Raw genomic sequence first — 23,705 nt, forward strand, 5'->3', positions numbered from 1 at the left:
CTAATGATCCCTCTAGAGCCAACCCACAGCACCAGTTTTCTCTTCCACATTTGAACTGCTTATCCACTCCCTGTTCCAAGACCTCACTCTCCATCTAAACTAGTCCCACACCATCCATATCGTTCTCCGCTAACACCACCTAATCACAACCCCACAGCCTTTTAGTCATGAGTCATTCTTTAAAAACTGCAAACCATGTAATGAGCCATGGCAATATGCAACCCTAAACCTCAACACGTGTTTTCCACAACAAGGCAACAGGTGGCAGAAGCGAGTCTAAGGCCATAGGATACTAAAGCAGGACTCTCTGGCTTGAGCTTTCCAAAAAGAGACATGAGAGAAGGTCTACCTGCGGGAAGGCATGTTGAAGGCCTGAGGCTGAGTCAAAGAAGGAGCCCTCTGGAGGCTCTGCAGTGCCTGGACTTCAGGTAGAGGAACTCTGCCATGAACACCTCTGGAATCGTGTCATTTTGAGACAATTAGAGAACATCAGTTTTCAGACTGAGTTCTATGGGAAGGGGCCTGCACAATAGAAGAGAGGCTGAATGGACTTCAGGTCTTCCAAAATACCCCTCATGCTCACCAAGTTGCTCTCCGCCCTAAGACACAGATGAGGGGGCCAATGGGGTGTGAAATCCAGTCCCCACTCTCCTGGCCAATCCCTGTGCCTGTGAGGCTGCTCTGTCCCACCAGAGAGGGCAACTTTTCCTAATTTGCACCAAGTACAGAATAGGATAGTGTAGCTTTACCCTTCTCCCTGCCATCAACCACAGACACATTAACACATACATATATACAACCACACAGATATACCTACAGGCATACACATACAACACAGGCACATACACGTTTGCACAAATGCACAGGTAGACACAAACACAGAGCACACTGACACAAACACAATCACAAACCCATACGTATACTACACACACACAAACACACACACACAAATGCAAATTAAGCCACAATGTAGCACATAGAGATATAGACACAGACGCAAATACAGTCACATAGAGATATAGACACACAAGCACACACTCATACACATATATATGTAAATATACAGTCTCATTCACTTTATACCACACATGTATAAACATACACAATCATATGCAGACACACATACACATAGGCACACAGACCACATAGATACATATGTACGCACATACAAAGATACACACATACACAGATACATATATACATCTTTAACCAGAACTTTACTTTTGTCAATTTTATAAGACAGTCTGTAAAAAATGATTTCATCTGGTTTGTGTTCTACTATTAAAAGAGAAAGAATGAATTTGCTTATTTCAAGGATTCATATTTCTTTCATTAATCAATCATATACTTGATGACAATATATAGAAATAAAATGACAGTGAGGAGCATGCTCGGACATAATAGTAGCAGGTCTCTCCATGATCTGAATGTTATAATTAGTTTTGTTTTTAAATTTGTATCATGATTTAAAAGTTTATGATTTTTAACAATGCTACATAATGTATGAAGCCAGGATTCCTGTTATATTGGTCACACACTCTCAGATAATTATGAATATTGCTTTCCACCCCATCTCCTTCACCTCCAAAAGACCTCTGGAGATTTGGAGAATTAGATGTTAATTAGGGGAAGGATACATTATTAAGAAGTATACTAGACAGGAGTTTTTGGGTTGCAAAAAATAAAAGTATAACTCAAATTTGCTTAAACAGATACATAAACTGAAAGGCTTTGATTTATGTAATTGGGCATTTCAAAGGGAAGTAAAATTCAGGAAAAGTTGAATCCAGGGATTCCAATTATGTCTTCAAGGATCATTTATTCTCCATTTTCCATCTCTTAACTTCTGTATTGACTTCATACTCAAGTAGGATTGTTTGGGTGATGGCAAAGATGGCAAGCAATTGCTTTACCATGACAATGTCCTTCTAAATCTTGGTAGAAGGACGGTGATGATACCTCTACACTCATATTTCTTACAAGAGTGCAGAGCAAGGCTTCAATTGGCCTACTTTGGATCAAGTAGTACCCACCCTTAGGGATGGGTTGGAATGAGATAAGCCTTTTCTTAACCTGAAGGACTAAATGGTGAGGGGAGATAATTCCCTAAAAAGATACTACGCAAAAAAAAAGGAAGCATATTTCCTTCTCTCCTACTCCCAACAAATTTAGTACTACACTTTTGGGCCATCTATAAGTCAGGCTCTATGCTGGGGCTAAGGGCACAAGAAAAAAGTATTCACACTCATTCACTATAGGAACTCACAGACTAGTAATGTAAGCAAATCATACAAGACAGAAAAAAACAACCAGAAAATGAAAGTTTAATGAGATAAACTTTATCAAAGACATTGATAATGAAATAAATAGGTAAGCCAGAGTGGGAAGAAATATTCACAAAACATATATCTGCCAATGATGTTAATCCAAAACATATAAAGAATGTCTATAATTCAATAATAAAAAGACATTCAATTATAAAAATGGGAAAAAGGTTTGAACAAACACTTCACAAATGAAAATACATCAATGACCAATAAACCCATAAAAAAGTTTTCAATATCATTACTTATCAGAGAAATGCAAATAAAAACCACAATGAGGTATCACTATATGATGTCTAGAATGGCTAAAATTATAGATACTGACAACAACAAATATAGGAAAAAATGTGGAGTAACAACTTCTCATACATTGCTGGTGGGTCTTACATTTAAGTGTTTAATTCATTTGAGTTTATTTTTGTATATGATATAAGGTAGGGGTCTGATTTCATTCTTCCACATGTGGATATCCAGTTTAGTCAAAATCATTTATTGAAGAGGGTGTTCTTTCCCTAATGAATGTTCTTGGTGCCTTTGTTGAAAATCCGTTGCCTGTAAATACATGAATTTATTTCTGGGCTCTCTATTCTGTTCCATTGGTCTGTGTGTCAGTTTTTAAACCAATGCAATATTGTGTTGGTCACTATATCTTTGCAGGATATCTTGAAGTGAGATAGTGTGATGCCTTCAGCTTTGTTCTTTTTGTTCAGTATCACTTTGGCTATTTAGTCTTTTATGGTTCCATACAAATTTTAGGATTGCTTTTTCCATTTCTGTGAAGAATGTCATTGGTCTTTTGATAAGAATTGCATTGATTCTGTAGATTACATTGGGTAGTATGGCCATTTTAACAATATTAATTCTTTTAATCCATGAACATGGAATATCTTTTCATTTTCTGTATGTCTTCAAAGTTTTTCATCAGTGCTTCATAATTTTTATTGTAAAAGTCTTTCATGTTCTTGGTTAAATTTATTCCTAAGTATTTCACCTCCTTGGTTAAATTTATACCTAAGTATTTTATTTCTTTGTAGCTATTGTAAATGAGGTCACTTTCTCAATTTCTGTTCAAGCAGTTTATCATTGGTGTTTAGAAATACTACTGATTTTTGTGTGTTGATTTTGTATCCTGCCACTTTACTGAATTCGTTTATCAGTTCTAAGAGTATTTTGGTGAAGTGTTAAGGTTTTTCTGTGTATAAGATCATGTCATCTGCAAACAGGAGGAATTTGGCTTTCTCTTTTCTAATTTAGATGCCCTTTGTCTCTTTCTCTTGCCTAATGGCTCTGACTAGTACTTCAAGTACTATTCTAAATAAGAGTGGTGAAGGTGGGCATCCTTGTCTTGTCACGGTTCTTAGAAATAAATATTTCAGCTTTTTCCTATTCAGTATATTGTTAGCTGTGTGTTTTGTTTGTTTGTTTGTTTTAGTACAACCTTTTTTTGGTGATAAAATATGCTCCTATTAATAGTTGAAAATTTTTATCATAAAGAGATGTTGAATTTTACCAAATGCCTTTTTTCATCTATTGAGATGTTTATATGATTTTTGTCCTTCATTCAGCTGATGTGATATATCACATTTACTGATGTGTGTACATTGAAAAATCCTTGCATCCCTGAAATAAATTTCACCTGATCATGGTTTGTAATCTTTTTGATGTGCTGTTGGATTAGGTTTGCTAGTATTTTGTTGAGAATTTTTGCAACTATAGTCATCAGGAATATTGGCCTGTAAGTTTTTTGTTGTGTCTTTGTCTACTTTTGGAATCAGGGTAGTACTGGCTTTTCAGAATGACACCTCTTAAAGAAGGTGTTAGTCCTTTAAAAGTTCAGGGTCAGGTGCAGTGGCTCACACTTATAATCCCAGTGCTTTGGGAAGCTGAGACAGTAGGATTTCTTGAAGCTAGGAGCTCGAGACCAGCCTAAGCAACTTAGTGAGATGCTATCTCTACAAAAAAATTTTAAAAATGTTTAGTTTGGTCATGGTGGCATGCACCTATTGAGAAGCTAAGGCAAAAGGATTGCTTGAGCCCAGCAGTTTGAGGTTACAGTGAGCTATGATTGCGCCATTGCAGTCAAGCCTAGGCAATCAAAAAAAAAAAAAAAAGTTCAGGAGAATTCAGCAGTAAAGCCATCTGGTCCTCAGCTTTTCTTTGTTGGTTTGTAGACATTTTATTACTGATTCAATCTTGTTACTCATAACCGGTCTGTTTAGGTTATTTCTTCTTGGCTCACTCTTTGTAGGTTATATGTGTCCTGGAATTTTATCCCCTAGGTTTTCCAATTTGTTGGCATATAGTTGTTCTTAACAATTTCTAATGGTACATTGTATTTCTGTGGTATCAGCTATATTGTCTCCCTTTTTATGAGAAATTTTATTATTTGGATCTTTTGTCATTTGTTCTTAATTTAGCTAATAGTTTGTCAATCTTGTTTATCTTTTCAAAAGCTGGTTTTTCATTTTGTTGGTCTTTTATGTTTTTTGGTCTATTTTATTTAGTTCTTCTCTGATCTTTAGTATTTCTTTTCTTTCACTAATTTTATGTTGGCTTTGTTTTTGCTTTTTTAGTTCCTTGAAGTGCACATTATGTTGTTTATTTGAAATTTCTACTTTTTTATTGTAGGAATTTATTGCTGTAAAATTCTCTCTTACGCTTTTGTTGTATTCCATAGACTTCGGTATGTTGTGTTTCCATTTTCACTTGTTTTAAGACATATCTTAATTTACTTCTTAATTTCTTCATAGACCTATTAAAGGTTCAGAAGAATATTTTTAATTGTTTTATATTTGTACAGTTTCCAAAGTTTTTCTTATTATTGATGTCTAGTTTTATTTTCTTCTTGTTTTATTTCACTGATATTATTTGATTTTAAAAAATTTGTTGAACCAAAAAGAGCCCAAATAACCAGAGCAATCCTAAGTAAAAAGAACAAAACTGGAGGCATTACATTACCTGACTTTAAATTATATTACAAGGCAATGGTAATCAAAACAGAATAGCACTTGTATAAAAATAGACACATTGATCAATAGGATAGAATAGAGAACCTGGAAGTAAAGTTACGTATTTATAGCTAACTGATCTTTGACAAAGAATACTGAAAAGATCCTATATTGGGGAAAGGATACCCTTTTCAATAAATGGTGCTGGAGAAATTGGATTGCTATATGCAGAAGAATGAAACTGAACCCCTATCTCTCAGCATATACAAAAATCAACTCTAGATGGATTAAATACTTTGATGTAAGACACAAAACTATAAAAATATTAGAAAACCTAGGGAAAACTCTTCTGGACATTGATTGAGCAAAGAATTTATGACTTTGACTAAGATCGCTTCTCTTTTCCCATCTCTTCTTCTTCTGGAACTCCCAAAGTTTGAATATTTGTTTACTTAATGATATTCCATATGTTATGTAGGTGTTCTTCATTTGCTTTTATTCTTTTGTCTTTTTCTTTCTGTCTGACTGAGTTATTTCAAAAGACCTGTCTTTGGGTTCAGAAATTCTTCTTCCTGATCTAGTCTATTATTGAAACTCCCAATTATATTCTTTATTTTATTCATTTAATTCTTCATTTCCAAGATTTCTGTTTGGTTCCTTTTCATGATATTTGTCTCAGTTGAATTTGTCGTTTGGATCATAAATTGTTTTTATTATTGCTTTGTATTGTCTATCTGTGCTCTCTTGTATCTTACTGAATTTCCTTAAGATCATTGCTTTCCATTTCTTCTCAGGAATTGCATAGATTTTCCTTTCTTTGGGCCTGCCCCTGGGGAATTACTGTGTTCCTATGGAAGTGTCATGTTTCCTTGATTTTCAATGTTTCTTATATCCATACATTGGTATCTACACATCTGATGTAACAGTTGCTTCTTCCAATTTTATGGAGTACCTTTTGTAGGGAATGATTTTTTTTCCTGTAGATTTATCTATAGTGTCAGTTGAGTAGGGTACTTTGGCTTTGGATCTGGGTGGATGCATTGTAGTCTTTGTATGATTTTTTTCATCTATAATAAATGTCTATGAGCTCAGTGGTATCTATGAGCTTCTTAGTGGCTTAGGCTGTGGTTGTTTGTAAAGGCTGTGAAGCATTTTTGTTGGGAACAGGAACACTAGGCAGTCTGGGACTTGGGTTTCTGGGGGGCACGTATGGGTATGTGGTCTCCCTGCTCCTGGAGGTGGCAGGTTCACAGGTGGTGGCATTAGGCCCCAGGTGGGCTGGTCTTTAAGTCCTGGACAGTGCAGTGGGCCCTGGGCAGTCTGGTCTTTGGATCTCTGGATGGCACATGCAGGTACGCAGCAGCCCTGCCACTGTAAGGTGCAGGGTCACTGTCAGTGAAGAGACACACCTCAGATTCTGGGGAGTGTGTACTTCAGGTCCCTATGTCCTGGGGCAGGCCCCCTGATGTACTGAACTGCCTTTGCACTGGGAGGTAGGGGGCTGCCTAGAGTCAGGTGCCAAGGTCACATCTGCACTGCTGATTCCAGCTGGTTTCATGATGCTGCATCCTTCTGGGCATCTCTCGGGGGGGATGTCAAGGTGTCCCCAAGGATATGGAAGTGCTGGAGCTATTGAGCCCCAGGGCAGGATATAGTCTGGTGGTGGCTTTGCTGCTCTCAAAATAATGCCATGTTGTAGCAGCCTGGGCCCCAGAGGATGGGGGTGCAGTGTTGATTTCTTCTTTGGGACTGCAGTCATGTGGACTCCAGGCAGCTTCCTATACTAGGCTCATGACCTGGGAGGGCTGGGAGACTCTTCTTTACTCAGATTGCAGACATCTGTGGTGGAATGTGGACTGCTACAATCTCCCGCTTACTTCTTCTGGCTATGAGGAGTCCCTCTTGCCTCAGAGCTGCTTCTGACTAGCTGCTTCACTTCCCTCTCTATGCTGCTATCTCAAGTTTCTATGCCTGGGAGGGTCTTTCTCCGTTCCTTGCTGAATTCCAGTGTTCTCCCTTAGATGTCCTATTTGAAGTCTGGTTATCTATTTGTTGCTTTGGTCCTTTTTTTGTGGATAATGCCAGTGCTGGGTGCCTCTATACAAGTATCTTAATGAAATTCTTTGCACATATCTGTGTGATTGCATTTATGTGAAGTTTTAATCCAATCTAAACTAATTTAAATTTATAATTTATGTGAAATCTAATCCAATCTAAACTAATTTATAGTGGGGAAAAAAGTCATTTGGGAATTGCCTTGAGAGAGTAGAAGAAGAGGTTGGGGGAACCAAACTGTGAAGGAACATAAGAAAACTTTCTGGAGTATTGAAAATGTTCAAAACATTGATGGGTTTGTGGGTTACATGAGCATATCCATTTCTAATTGTTCATTTCATTATATATAAATTTTACATCAAATGAATAATTTACTCGGGGGTAAAGAGTGATGGGATGTATAGAAGAAATAGTAATGGCAGGAAGTTTTTAGTTGAAGTTGTACGGTGGGAACACGGATTAATTAAACTATTCTGTTTACTTTGCATATGTTTGAGATTTTTTGATAAGAAGTTTTTTAAAAAGATTTTGAAACAAATTAAAATCTAACAATGTGGTGATTTTTATGAGAGTAATAGGAATTAAGTGCTGTGGAACCACAAAACCTGTAGCAATTACTTGCTTGGGAAGATAAAGAATGGTAAGAGTGCTTGGGGAAAAAAAAAAAAAAAAACACATCCCAACAGAGGTGACATTTGATTTGGGATTTAAAGGCCAAGAAAGACTAAAGCAGTTGGAGATGCCCAGAATAGATAGTGAGTGATCAGAGAACATGTGGAGCTTCTAGATAGAGCGCACATAATTGCCATTACTTTGTACTTTTCTGGAATAATCCTTTTTTCATGGAAACAGTGAAGCAGAATGAATAGGACAGAGGGACCCAAGTCAGCCTATCCTACTCAGAGTGTCCTTGGTTAATTTAAGTTGCAACATTTCTTTGCACTTTAGTTTTCTTATCTGTGAAGTGAGGCGATTCAACAGATTATACCTTCAATCATTTGAAAATTTTCCGAAGTCATAAGCTAATGTGACAAAGCAAGATATAGAATACAAGGTCTGAAAACATCTAATTCCCAGAACTTTTCTACAGCCGTATTTCATGCATTCTGTGATACACATTCTTGTTTTGTTGTTGTTGTTGTTATTGTTGTTGTTGTTTTTGAGATGGAATTTTGCTCTTGTTGCCCAGGCTGGAGTGCAATGGTGCGATCTTGGCTCACTGCAAACTCCGCCTCCCAAATTCAAGCAATTTTCCTGTCTCAGCTTCCCGAGTAGCTGGGATTATAGGCATGCACCACCACACCCTGCTAATTTTGTATTTTTAGTAGAGACGGCGTTTCACCATGTTGGTCAGGCTGGTCTTGAACTCCCGACCTCAGGTGATCCACCCTCCTCGGCCTCCCAAAGTGCTGGGATTACAGGCATCAGTCACTGCGCCCAGACTGAGATACACATTCTTACTTAACATTTAACATAATGGAAATCACGGCATACCTTATGATCAATGATGTCAAATTACCAATGCTATAGTGTCACTGCCTGCCTGCGAGTACTTGGTTATAATTCTTAGACAGAATGACTAGACAACTGCAGCCATTGATGTTTTAATCAACAAACCACCTTATAGATCTTTGGAGAAACAAATGCAAGTTACATTTGCTGTCTGGAAAACTTCCACTGGTATCTTACAGTAAAATCAAAAAAGATAGCATCAGCATCAAATTTTGTGAATTGGCACCGGTGGCTTGACAGAACATTCCCAAGACAACAGTGTAGTACTCTTTAAAGAAATTCTGCATTCTTCAATTCTCTTGATGACTCAGTTGACAATATTGTGAGGAGAAACACATCAATAACCGAGTTAAAAAGTGCTTCAGAAGAGCTGAACCATTCAAAATGTGAAGTCTTACTCTTAGTCAGTGTATTTTGCTTACATTTTTCTTTCTACATATACAAAGGGGCAATATATGATTAGAGTATATGTCTCAATAAGTCTAAAAGAGATTTTCATTTTAAAAGTTATGTCTACAGTCTAAAATATATTTTCTCAGTATTAATAATACAAAATGGAAACTTGAAGTGATAAAGTATGTCATAGGACAATGCTTTTTCTTTATTTATTTTTATTTATTTATTTATTTTGAGACAGAGTCTCACTCTGTCACCCAGGCTGGAGTGCAGTGGCGCGATCTCGGCTCACTGCAAGCTCCGCCTCCCAGGTTCATGCCATTCTCCTGCCTCAGCCTCCCGAGTAGCTGGGACTACAGGTGCCCACCACCATGCCCGGCAAATTTTTTTGTATTTTTAGTAGAGACGGGGTTTCACTGTGTTAGCCAGGATGGTCTCGATCTCCTGACCTCGTGATCCACCCGCCTTGGCCTCCCAAAGTGCTGGGATTACAGGTGTGAGCCACCGCGCCCGGCCAGCTTTTTCTTTCTAAGATGTACGTAAAATGATAGTTTATCTAGTGGAGTCTTAACTTCGTGAAACGTGATGCCTCCCCCAGCACTTTCTTCCTGTTTCTCTACACTTTTTTTTTTTTGAGACTGTAGATTAATTGTCATTTCTGAGGGCTTTCCATGTATAGGAACTATACCAGAGCTTTACAAACATACTCTCCACCAATCTACTGAGAACGTTATGGGGAGATAACCATTATTATATTATACCCACTTAATGTTGAGGAGATTCAGGTGTCTTACTAAGAGTCACATGCCTTGAGACACATTCCTTTCTGAAATTAGTGGAGAACCACAAAATCAACCTTCCTCGGCCCAGATAAACTTTCCAGAATCCATCAGCTCCTGTGATTTAGGGAGGCACAGCAGAAGGTACAGAGATTAAAAACAGTCCCCACATACACCTTAAGAAAGGCTGGCAGCATGCTTATGATTGGCATAACAATCATAAGCTTTGGAATGAGACAGAATCAGGTTTCAATATCAACTCTACTACTTACTAGTATAATTTTAAGCAACTATTTAAGTTCCCCAAGTTTCAGTTTCTTCCTCTGTAAAATGGAACTAATATCTACCTCTAAGACTTGTGTGAGAGGTCAGTAATTCACTCCATCATTCATGTATTCAACAAGTGTTTACAGAGCGCTGAACTCATCTTAGGCGCTGTACGTCATGTCAATGAATACTCTATGGAAGCCCCTAGCAGAGCACCAGGTAGATAGCAGGCACTCAGAAGATTTGTTATTTTGTTTTTATTTTTCTGAACCTATTTCCCCTTCATTATCAGCCTGTCATTTACATTTTGGTGAGTCCCCTCCACCCATAGTCTATAGGACTGCTGTAATTAGATGCCCAGCCTTTTCCTAACCTGGAAGTGAGCCTGTGAACCAAGCCAAGCCATAGATACCCATCTCTGGAATTTGAATCTTCAGCAGAGTGACAAAGGGACTGAAAATGGTAGGAGTTCATGCTTTCCACCGCTGCCAAAACTCTTCCACTCCAGAAGGAAGCTGTCTTTCCAAGCCTGATTCTCCAGTGTTGCTAGTGTTTTTGCCTGTTTTACGATTATGTTATCATTCCAAAAATTCCCTTTTGCATAAGTTAGCCAGAAGTCATCTTTGTCACATGCAACCAAAGATATCAGGTGCCCAGTCAAAAAGAAAAGTTAACTCCTCTTTCCCAAACATCTATTATATAGCTAGGAGAATAGAAGAACTACCAAAAAAAAAAAAAAGCGGGGGGGGGGCAATTAATGGTACATAGAATTTAAAAATACTTTGGCAGCATATGTACTAAATTCAGAATACTTCATGTCAGATATACTAAATAAAAATTCCATTGATTTACATTGGTGGGGGGCTTACTAGTGAGAGGCATGGTACACATTGCCTCATATAAAGCTCACTGGAACCTGTGTAGTAGGTAGCATCATCACCCTTGTTTTTTAGATGAAGACATTAAATCTCACTGACATTAAGTAACTTGCTTACATGACCAGCTACAGAATTTGTGGGGCCTAGTGCAAAATAAAAATGCAAAGCCTCATGTTGGAAAATTATTAGGAATTTCAAGACAGTGATAGCAGAGCACTAAACCAAGTTCAGAATTCTCCTGAGCTTGCCCACCTGTCCACAACCCCAACCACATATGACTGCACAGGTCACAAACTCGCAAAGTTGGGCTTGCTAGCTTAAGTTAGTAAGTGGAAAAGCTGAGACTTAAGCACAGGTGTGTTATCTTGGAAGTCCAAGGTCTCAATTAGTAAGTATGCCTATCATGGGAATGCCCTAAATCAGGCTGAAACTGATAATCATTCCAGATCATTCAGCTTGTGTAGGCATTGCCCTCCATCTCCTACCCATAGAGCAGCTGGGGAATCAGATAAAAGGTTGAGGAGGAGGAGGACTTCAGGAACTCACAGGAAAAAGTACTTAATCTGGGCCAGTAGTGACAAGCCTTACTGTTCCTAGGCTTCCTCCTGCTGTTATTTAGGCTCCACCCCTTGAGAGGGTCCTATACCAATTACAGCAAATTTAGAGGAGCCTGAGTAGGACAGTGAAGGCACTTCATGCAGTTGTTTACAGAATTGGGAGTGGTTAGCCAGGAGATCAGAAGAATCATGGCTGTCATCAAATCTCTTCTTCCCTGGGGAGTTAGAAGCTCTGTGACAGCAGGGATCTATCTTGCTCATCATGATACCCCAAGTGTCTGGCATAGTGCCTAGGACACAGTTAATGCTCAATAAATAGTAAATGAAGGAATTAATTATTAAGAGCCTGCTGAATGTTAATTGGAAGAGGGATTAGATGTGTTTTGTCCCCCTCTCCCCCCAGGAGGAAATCAGTTTTAAAGTAGTAGGTAGACTTTGATGTTTGAATATAAGAAAGTTCTAGAGCCCCAAGATGGAACAGGCCACTGGTAGGTCCTTTTCATAAGAGGGTCTTGAGTGTGGAGATGGTGACAAGAGTATTTCCTAAATGCATTCCTTAGAATACCAGACATGGCAAATAGGTTTCTACTCCCATGGCAGTTCCAGCTGATTGATAGTGGCTACCTTTCTTTCAGGAAGAAATTGTGCTGTGATCCATTACTGATGCATGCCATGAGCACACGAATGCCATTTTAATGTCTTTCTTAAACCTCAGTTTTTGTAACTCTATGAATCTGCACATTTTATCCAACCCAAAAATGATGGGTAAGGTTAACTTCAGGGCTCCAACGAAAAGCAAATTAATTGAAACTGAGCTCATCTCTACATGTGGCTAGAGCAATACCTAACTTTCTTTCTTCAGAAGCATTTTCCTACCCTAATTAGAAAATTATTTGAAACACATTGTTGTTCAATTCTAGTTAAATCCAAAGTTATGGAGGTTTTGAGGATTTTTGTTTTTTGGTTTTGAGCTTGGCTACTGTAAATATAATATCCAGCCCCACTGGGCAATTCTGGATGTCACATTCACTATGCTTACAGACATCTGTGGAGATAGAACTCTGAATAAATCTGTCTAAAGAGCAATAAAGAATTACATTACTTCATAGCAATGTTAACCTTTGGAGGCAAAAGTCCAGACACGTTGAGGAATGGAAAATGAGGACAGAGGGGGTACAATTCCATTAGCTCTCTTCAAAAGAAAAGGCCAAAAGGGGATTAAAATCTATAGCATGTTCACAAAGGGCAGAAAATAAAAGAGTCCAACTTTAAAGAGTAAAGATTGAATATTTGCCATTGTTTCCTGTGTCCTCCACAAAAGGCGTTTATTAATTTACACTTAAGGCTGTGCCTAACTCAGTTAATTGAGTTTTAGAAATGAATAATGGACTCATTCTCTTAAAACAAAGGAAGAAACAATCACCTACAGAGTCTTCATTTCTTGCAGCCTGTATTTTATACCTTTATTTTAATCATAGATTTTTAAACCTGGGGATCCAGGGGTGCCATCTTTTTAAATATAATTCAGAGAGTCACTAAAATTTTATTCAAAATTTAATGTGTGTGTGTATGAGAGAGAGAGAGAGAGAGAAAAAGAGAGAGAGAGAGAGAGAGAGAGAAATGGTCCACAGCTAGCTTTATACTCCTGAAAAAATCAAGAAATCGTAGATCAATTTCCTCATTTTATCTTGATTCAGATATTCACTGAATGCTGAGCTATGTGCTAAATACTATCCTAAATATTTTAACTAAATATTTCTTCATCTAACCCTTCTGTGAAGTAAGTAATACTGTCTGCCCCCACCGTATTTTCTGCTCCAGGAAACAGAAACTCAGAGTTTAATTAACAGTAATTGCTACCATTTATTGAACACTTCTAATGTACCGATTGTTTTTATATCTCATTTAATCTGACAACAATTCTATGAAGTAGATGTTATTTCCTTCCTATTTAATCAATGATGAACTAAATGGTCAAAAATGTTTGGTTACTTCTGAGGCTCTTTGGCTAGGTGTCTGACACATGGGTTTGAGCTCAGGTATAATACCAAATCCTGAACTTTAGTCATTACACCATGCTATCTTTTCTTAATAGCCTGCAGCATTTGCACATGAGTATGCTTCACCTTGAATAGCAGGATATTATTTAATAGGAGCTCCCACAGCATTTACTGCCTAACAGACCCCTCTTATTATCTGAATTAGTCACACTAACTTCCCTTCCTTTCTATCCATACACATTTCAGAAGAGGCAATATATTTAATCAAATGTAACATAAAAATATCTTTCAGCTTTCCTTCTGCAGAAGCTTTTCCCAGGCCAGCAAAAGTTGTGTCTACAAGTGTTTGCTTGCATGTTCCTGTAAGGCTCTCTCACAAGCCAGGTGAGACTCAGGTGAGTCTCAGGTGGGACTTACTGAGACTCAGGTGAGTTTGTTGCTGGGATGAAGATGAGTCTTCCAGGTGGAGATGAAGAAAGATAACAACTAGAGACTGATAGAGTCAGCAGAGGGGATTCTCTCCTTTCTAAATTTCTTTTATCTTTCAAGGCTCCACATAAAACTCCCTTCTTGGCCAGGCACTGTGGCTCACACCTGTAATCCCAACACTTTGGGAGGCCAAGGCGGGCAGATCACGAGGTCAGGAGATCAAGACCATCCTGGTTAACACAGTGAACTCCTGTCTCTACTAAAAATACAAAAATTAGCCAGGCATGGTGGCAGTCGCCTGTAGTCCCAGCTACTCCCAAGGCTGAGACGGGAGAATGGCATGAACCCAGGAGGCAGAGCTTGCAGTGAATCGAGATCATGCCACTGCACTCCAGACTCAGAAGAGAGGTTTAATTGGCTCACGGTTAATGCAGGTTGTACAAGCATGGCACCATCATCTGCTCAGCTTCTGGTGAGGACCTCAGGGCGCTTTCAATCATGGTGGAAGGTGAAGGGGAGTCAGCGTGTTACAGAGCAGGAGCAAGAAACAGGGGGAAGTGCCACACTCTTTTAAAAACAACCTCTTTAAACAACTAGTACGACAAGAACTCACTTATCACCAAGGAAATAGTGCTAAACCATTAATGAGGGATTTGTCCCCACGACCCACTCACCTCCCAGCAGACCCCACCTCCAACACTGAGAATCACATTTCAACATGAGATTTCGAGGGACAAACATCCAAACCATATTGGGGGAGACTGTGAAGGACCTATGTGTAGGCTCTGCTCTTGACTTTGTCTGTACAATATCATTTTCAGTTATTTGAATATCTTGCTGCATTTTACCTTATTCCATTATATAAACAAGTGGGAAATAGGAGTTGGAAAGACTGATTATGAAGATGAGAAGTAAACAACTATATAAAGAATGCAGTTTTCAAAGATAGAAACCATTAAATATGCCTAAACCAATGATTGTTTTAGCTTTAATTAAAGACTTGTGGGACAAAAGACTGTGGATACAGTCTGGAGAAAATGAACTACATTTTAAAAAGTGCTTTTCCTTAAAAAAAAAAATTCTGGGAGAAGAAACCCAGAAAGGAAACAGCAGTATTCTTAATGTGACTGTTCCGTGTTGTTATTGCACCAGAATTGAATTAATTGTAACTTTTAGTTCATGCTATACTCTCATTATGTCCATCTTTTATTTTATTAATAATAACATAAATATTGTATCTGATGAACCTGCCACCAAACATTAAAACTAGAACATTGGCACTTACTTCTCCCTTCCCACGTGTTCCTTTTCTTCTCTTCTCTCTGTCTTTCCATTCAAATTAACCCCTTTTCTAACTCTCCTAACTCCTGTGATGTCTATTCCCTTATTTTAATACACCATTTGTACAGTCATATACATATTACATACACCATATACATAATACTAAGTATATATGCTTGTGTATATATACACAGATACATATGTAATATATATACTATTTATTTTTATTTAAAATTTTAAAATTTCAGTTATTTTAGGGGTACAAGTGGTTTTTGGTTACACTGACGGATTGTACAGTGGTGAAGTCTAGGATTTTAATGTATTCATCACCCAAAATTACTTATTGCACCTAATAAGTAATTTTTATCCCTCCCCCAATCCCCCTACTTTCTGAGTCTCTAATGTCCATTGTATCACTCTGTATGCCTTTACATGCCCATAGCTTAGCTTCCACATATAAGTGAGAACATGAGGCATTTGGTTTTCAATTCCTGAGTTACTTCACTTACAATAATGGCCTCCAGTTTGTAAAAGACATTATTTAGATCTTTATTATGGCTGAGTAGTATTCCATGGCATATATATACCAAATTTTCTTTATCCACTCTTCAGTTGATGGGCACTTAAGTTGATTCCACATCTTTGCAATTGTGAATTATACTGCAATAAACATATATTTATAGGTGACTTTTTGATATATTTCCTTTGGGTAGATACCCAGTAGTGGGATTGCCGGATCAAATGGTAGATCTACTTTTTTGTTCTTTGAGAAATTTCCATCCTGTTTTTCACAGAGGTTGTACTAATTTACATCCCCATCAGCAGTGTATAAGCATTCCTTTTTCATCACAGCCACACCAACATCTAGTGTTTTTTTGCCTTTTTAATGGCCACTCTGGCTGGGATAAGGCAGTATTTCATTATGGTTTTAATTTGCATTTCCCTGATGAGCAGTGATGTTGAGCATTTTTTCATGTTTGTTGGCCATTTGTATATCTTCTTTTGAGAAATGTCCATTCTTGTCCTTTGCCCACTTTTCAATGGGATTATTTGTTTTTTTTTCCTTGCTGATTTGTTTGAGTTCCCTGTAGACTCTGGATGTTACTCCTTTTTTGGATGCATAATTCGGACATGCATATTTATTATTACATTGTAAAGATTCAGTTACTTTGGTGCATAGAGCTGTACTTTATTTCTTTTACTGCTGATTATATTCTCTTATGTGAATATACCACCATGTATTTATTCATTCTGACACTGATGGGGATTTGGGGTTTTCCTTAATTACCTACCATATGAAGAAATCTCTGATGTTTTTCTGTCACCATTTCAAATTTCCCATCAACTCACTGAAATGAGTATTATTTTCTTCATTTTTTTGGGTGAGGACACTAAACTCAGAGAGGGTATGGCACTTTCCTGATCACAGGGCCACACAGTGGCAGAGCCAATGTTTCAGTTCACTTCTGTGCAAATGCAAAGCCTGCCTTAGTGCTTCCTTCCTTCCTGGAGGCTCAGTTTTTGACCCACTCTGCTAAAGCCTCAGGAGACCTCCCCTGCTCATTCTTGTTTTTTTTCTGAGCCCTTTTTATGAGTCATTGCTGGGGTAAAGAGGGGATTTCCAGAGCTACCCCTGTCAGTAGATGTCAAAACAATATGTTCACTCAGGCAATTCCATGGGTAGTAGTCAGTTACACTAAAAATTTTTGGTCTAGCCAGTTGGGCGGGGTTGCATTGACACAACAAGCTGCTTGAATGAATTTTCTCCTTTTCTACTATTTGTGTTTTCACATAGGTAATAATAGTAATCCTTTACTTGTGAACGGAGCTGTCTGATTTCCAAAGCTCTCTCTGAGTAAGAAAGGTATTATTGGCCCCACTTTGCAGCTCAGGAAACCAGCTTTTAGGGAGATGAAGGGATTCAGCTACTAAGTGGTAGCTTGGAAAAGGGATTTCTAGTCCTGTGTATGCTCTGCTTTTCTATACAAATATTTGCTACTTAGATTAAATACATCAGTCTATGATGGAATCTGAAAATCCAATTCTTAGGACATTTCCCAAACACAGTCTTATTCACTATTAAGAGTCCCATTATTTCCAGTAGAAAGAGACCCAGTTGGTTCTCTAACCCCCAAAATATTTGAAAACCACAAATTTTGCTGAATGACAGTCACAATACAAGGAGGAGATGGGTGATATAGCATGATGTTGTTTGAAGGTTCTAGGATAGACTCCTCCCTTAAAATCTCTTTCTCACTGTCTGTCACAGAGATTGACTCTCCACTACTTCCCCACTTGCACCTGGGTTGTTTTCAACCTTTAAAAGACCTTTATGAAAAGGTGAAATCTAATGTAGATCCTACTTAGAAATATAAAAAACTTAGACAAATTGTTAGCTGTGTGTTCTTTCAATATTACATTGGAGTGCATTGTCTAATAGCCATACCCAAGGACTATTTAATTCTCTGTGGAAGTGCACCATTGTTTGACTCAGTATTTTCTGTTGTTTAAGGTCCAGACTCCATGAGGAAATATAACTCATAGATTTTTTTCCAGCACATGTGCAAATAATTTTATTTGGAAGAAAGTAACCCCAAAGATTAAGGTTTTATTTCCCTGTAGGACATTGACAAGTTTTGTGTTCATCCCAGCAATTTTATTCAAACTTTTTTTTTTACTTTTATTTTAAGTTCAGAGATACATGGGCAGGTTTGTTATATGTGTAAACTTGAGTCATGGGGGTTTATTATACTGATTATTTCATCACCCAGATATTAAGCCCAGTACCTGTTAGTTATTTTTTCCTGATCCTCTCCCTCCTCCCACTCTTTACCCTCTGGTAGGCCCTTGTGTGTGTTGTTCCCCTGTATGTGTCCGTGTGTTCTCATCATTTAGAGCCCACTTATAAGTGAGAACATGCAATATTTGGTTTTCCATACCTGTGTTAGTTTGCTAAGGATAACAGCCTCCAGCTCCACCCATGTTCCTGCAAAGGACATTATCTCATTTTTCATGGCTGCATAGGATTCCATGGTATATATATACCATATTTTCTTTATTCAGTCTACCATTGATGGTCATTTAAGTTGACTCCATGTCTTTACCATTGTGAATAGTGCTGTAGTGAACATATGCATACATGTGTGCCAAATAGGATCTAATTAAACTAAAGGGCTTTTATACAGCAAAGGAAACTATCAACAGAGTGAATAGACAACCTACTGAATGGGAGAAAATGTTTGCAAACTATGTATCTGACAAAAGTCTAGTATCCAGCATCTATGAGAAACTTAAACAAATTTACAAGAAAAAGATCCCAAACTACCCTATTAAAAAGTGGGCAAATGACATGAATAGACACTTTTCAAAAGAAAACATACATGTGGCCAACAATCATATGGAAAAAAGCTCAACATCACTAATCATTAGAGAAATACAAATCAAAACCACAATGAGGTACCATCTCACACCCATAAAATGGCTATTATTAAAAAGTCAAAAAAAAACATGCTGGCAAATTTGTGGAAAAAAAGGAACACACTGTTGGTGGGCATGTAAATTAGTTCAACCATTGTGGAAGACAGTGTTGTCAACTCCTCAAAGACCTAAAAATAGATACCATTCAACCTAGCAATCCTATTACTGGGTGTATACCCAAAGGAATATAAATTTTTCTATTGTAAAGACACATCCAGCATTCCTTCTTCAGTGCATATAAACACCAGTGTCTCACATGTTTTTTTAGATGATCTTTACAAATCTGCTGTCTTTTTCATTGATTAATTAGATTAATCTTGGGCATGTGTTCACTTTATTTTTCTCTATAATTAAAGAATATATATATATATTGGCAGTCCTAATTTTTTCATGCCTAGCTAAGGGTGTTTCACTTATAATATTGCATAATGAATGATCTAAAATTAGAAATGTAAAGCATTTACATTTACAGAGAAACCTTGAAAACTGAGTTTTTGGACATGACTTGGGATGGGAGGTCAGGCACACCTCATTATATGCTATCCATTGCTAACTGCCATTAGGGTTTCTTTTCTCAGGGCTAAACAGAAATCAGCCCTTTTAAAAGACTCCACCGCTGATAACCAAATGCATTACGCTGCCCCTTATATTTGGCATGATAAGAGATCACCAACCACAGAGTGGTTCTGGCCAGTCTACGGATAATGCGCAGTAAGGTTTTTCACATCCTCTTTTTCACCTTTTAATGACAGAGGGCTGAAAACTCCACACTCAGATCATGCAAACACAACCATTTCTTTTTTAACATAGGTTCCCTGGAGAAGCATGAGGCTTACTTTCCAGGCACACACTTCTCCTATCATAAGTATTAAGGACTCCTCCAACAGCTTATTAAATATGTATATTTGGTCACCCTGCTCAGCATAAACTCCTGTTCCCGTTGCCTCTCTCTCAAGGTGCCTGTTTCTGGATTCTGACCAGAGGCTACACTTCTCAGCCTGTCAGAGTGTCCACCCTGTAGGCTGCAACACTATGAAAAATAAAGCTCTCCTTTTAAAATTTATGAACCTTATCAGTCTTCAGATGACAGGGTTGTTAAAAATAGTACTGGACTTTTGGATTAGGAAAGCAATTTAAAAGGAGGAAGCAAAAAGAGAGAGGGTAGCCCGAGCTAAGCTCATCTTAATTTTAAATAATAATAATGTGATGTTAATTGAACCCCAAATTGGTGAAGCAGGTCATACAGTTATGAGGATAAAGAAATAATACTTATAAAAATCTTGATACCATTGTTTGAATACTTACTGTGCACATTACCTTGCACTGTTCCTGATACATAGAAGATGCTTAATATTTGGTAATCATGACTAATAACATTAATTAATATATTATTGGTTCTAGTGGTTAAAACACTAATTCAACTTGGTGGCAGTTCTGTTAAAATAATTAAGTAATAATGCCAATGGTCACCTGATTTTTAAAGCTCATTCTTTAAGTGAACTCTGATCACTTAAAGTGCAAGAAGGGCTATTGTTTGAGATGAGGAAGGAAAGGTTGCTGCAAAAGGCATCATCACAGCTGAGTTGTAAGTGCCGGCAATCCTTCCTGCAGCTGGGAACTTGACAGTAAAGCAGAGACTCACTCCTCACCCACTAGGATGGTTACTAACCAGGCCTGCCTCTGATTGAAAGCAGGACAGGCTTTGTTTGCGTATTTTTCATCCTACACACACAGCCCAACCCTGGGGGACTCTGCCAAGGAAGAAAATAATTACTTGTAGATAGGGACAACTTGGCAAATCTCCAGATTTTGGAGAGGGATCTTCATCTTTCTCTTCCTCCTTTATCTCCTCTGCCTTTGCTGTCTCCTTCTCTTTCTCCTTTTTCTTCTCTACTTCTTTCCATCCTGAATTCAAATCCCACATATCCACATAGTCTCATCTATGTGACCTTGGGAGCATTTCTACTCCCACAGATGTTCTACCGACAATGACTTTGTGGTTAAGTAGTTTGGAGAAACCTAGGATACCAAATACCCTTCCTAGAAATTCACACTGCAACATACCCTGTCTATAGCTCTGAGAAATCCTGTGGTGAAGGCACCATTTAACCCTGTTCAACCTAGGGCCTAATCTCCTTTGTTCACAAATACAATAATATTTAATGAATTTTTTCATGATGTTTATTAATATTCCTCAGCGCTAGGGCTCTAAGGACTTTGGATCAGGGCATTCCAAGAAGGGGGAAGAAGTACAAAGGTACAGAGATGTAAGCTAATTTTGTTTGTTGAGGATGTTGTGGTGGGGGTTCTGGGAGAAAAATATGAAAGAAATTTGTTATGGCTCTTGTACATAGAAAAGAGGAGAGTGTAGATAAAGGCCTGTATCACCAGGAATTAGTTTATGAGTCACCTAGAAATGCCAATCTTAAAGCAAGTACAGAAGGTGGGTGAAAGGTACATTATACTAGGTCATCATCAAGTTTCATATACTTCTCTTATATTAGGAAAATGAACTAAAAGAATGTGGTGAATATGCCTGGAAGTGAAATTAAAGAGGAGTCCTAAGTTGTAAACTGGGTATTTGAGTTTTATTTTCTTCAGTGATTCTCAGCTTTTGTCACATCATGGTACATGTATTAGGTTCTCCAGAGAAGCAGAAGCAGTAGTAGGTAGGTAGGTAGGTAGGTAGGTAGGTAGGTAGATAGATAGATAGATAGATAGATAGATAGATAGATAAGGAGATTTCATAGGGGAACCAGCTCATGTAGTTATGGAAGCTGAGAAGAACTAAGATATATTGTCTGCAAGCTGGACTGAGAAAAGCTGGTCGTATAATTCAGTACTTCAGTTCAAGTCTGAATGCCTGAGAACCAGGAGAGCTGATGTGATAACTCCTAGCCCAAAGCTGAAGGTCTGAGAACCATTCCAGGGAATGGGGATGGAATTGGAGGCGGGAGTGTGCCCTAACTGGTCTACGTCCCAGAGTCTGAAGGCCTGAGAACCAAGAGCTTCAATGTTCATGGATAGGAGAAGATGGATGTTCTGGCTCAAGAAGGAAAAGAAAATTTGTTCTTCCTCCATCTTTTTGTTCTATTTGGACCCTCAAGGGATTAAATGGTGCCACCCACACTGGTGAGGGGACATCTTTTTTACTCCGTCTACTATTCAACTGCTAATCTTTTCTGGAAGAACCCTCCATTTTGGGAGGCCGAGACAGGCAGATCACCTGGGAGTTCGAGACCAGCCTGACTAACATGCAGAAACCCTGTCTCTACTAAAAATACAAAATTAGCCAGGCATGGTGGCGCATGCCTGTAATCCCAGCTATTCGGGAGGCTGAGGCAGGAGAATTGCTTGAACCCAGGAGGCAGAAGTTGCAGTGAGCCAAGATAGCACCATTGCACTCCAGCCTGGGCAACAATAGTGAAACACTGTCTTAAAACAAACAAACAAACAAACAAAAAACCTCACTAACACACCAAGAAATCATGTTTTACCAGCTTTTGGGGCATCCCTTAGCCCAGTTAAGTTCACACATAAAACGAACCACTATGGTACACATAGAAAATTGTTGTATTTTTCGTTTTGTAGGGTACACCAGAGTACATGGAGAAGGATGCTTGGCTCCAGGGAGAAGATTGGTATCTTAAGCGAATGTAAGCCCCTTGTGGCATGGCAGTGTGTGCTAGGGCAATTGGGAAGTGCTGCAGTAGGTGGTAGGTAGGGAGTAAGAGAAGAGCTGTAAGCAGGTAAGTTACCTGATTGGGATAGCACAAAGGGCTCTTGTGGTCTTCAACTGAGACCCAGAAAGGTTAGAAGCAGGTTGATCCTTTTAGAGCCACAGCCTTGCTATGGTCCCTCCACCACAGGATCTTTGCCACATGTCTTCCTTCTGCCTAGAGTTGCTTCTTCCAGCATCCCTGGTTTTCACCTTGTAATTGCCTATTCATCCTTTGGGTCTCAGCTCAAATGTCACTTATTCAAGACAGCTGTCCCTAATCCCTCAAACAAAGTCAAGTCTTGCCCATATCTTATATATATCTCCTCCTTACCACTGATTTTCATTTATAATTATGCACATATTTCCTTGTGTGGTTATCATGACTATTTGTCATGCTATTTTCATGTTCCCTCCTCTCATCTCCACATGGCCAAATTCTAACCATCCTTAAGGCCCATCTTAAATTCCATTTCTCACCAGCCTCCACGGATGGAAATACTTTTCCTTTCTTTGCTGATCTATAAACACGGCTTCCAGACATTCCTAGTGGCTTCAAAAAACAGAGATTCAGGGACTTCTGCCTACTACTGTTGTTTTCTGAGACTTGCCCTTCTTTCCCCCTCCTCCCTTCAAATAGTTACTGTAAGATTGACCACCTTAATGCGGTGTGACTACAGCTGAGACATTGCTTGGTCCAGGGGTATAGACACTTGGACCCTGGGCCAATGAGTGCGTTCCTTGGGGTTTTTAGGTTTGGGTTAGAAAGAGTTGTATCAACCTGTTTCCTATAGCTGAAGCTCTAAGATACAGTTCTCTGCAGCTGTCAAGAGCCATGGATTTGCTTTGTATAAAACATGAGCCTACAGCAAAAGAGAAGAATGAAGCTGTACATAGAGAGAAGCAGAAGTAAGATGTTGTCCTGTCAACATGGTCAATCTGCCAGCTGTCAGGTTTCAGTTGTTCCTGAGCCCCAACTATATCCAACCTTCACCCAGCCTTGGAACTGTGAAATACCCATGGATACTTCCAATGCATTCTACATTTGCTTTATTTGGTTTAGGATGGGTTTCTGTCACTCTGT

Source organism: Chlorocebus sabaeus, chromosome 20 (genome assembly GCF_047675955.1).
Source record: "Chlorocebus sabaeus isolate Y175 chromosome 20, mChlSab1.0.hap1, whole genome shotgun sequence".
Classification (NCBI taxonomy): Eukaryota; Metazoa; Chordata; class Mammalia; order Primates; family Cercopithecidae; genus Chlorocebus; species Chlorocebus sabaeus.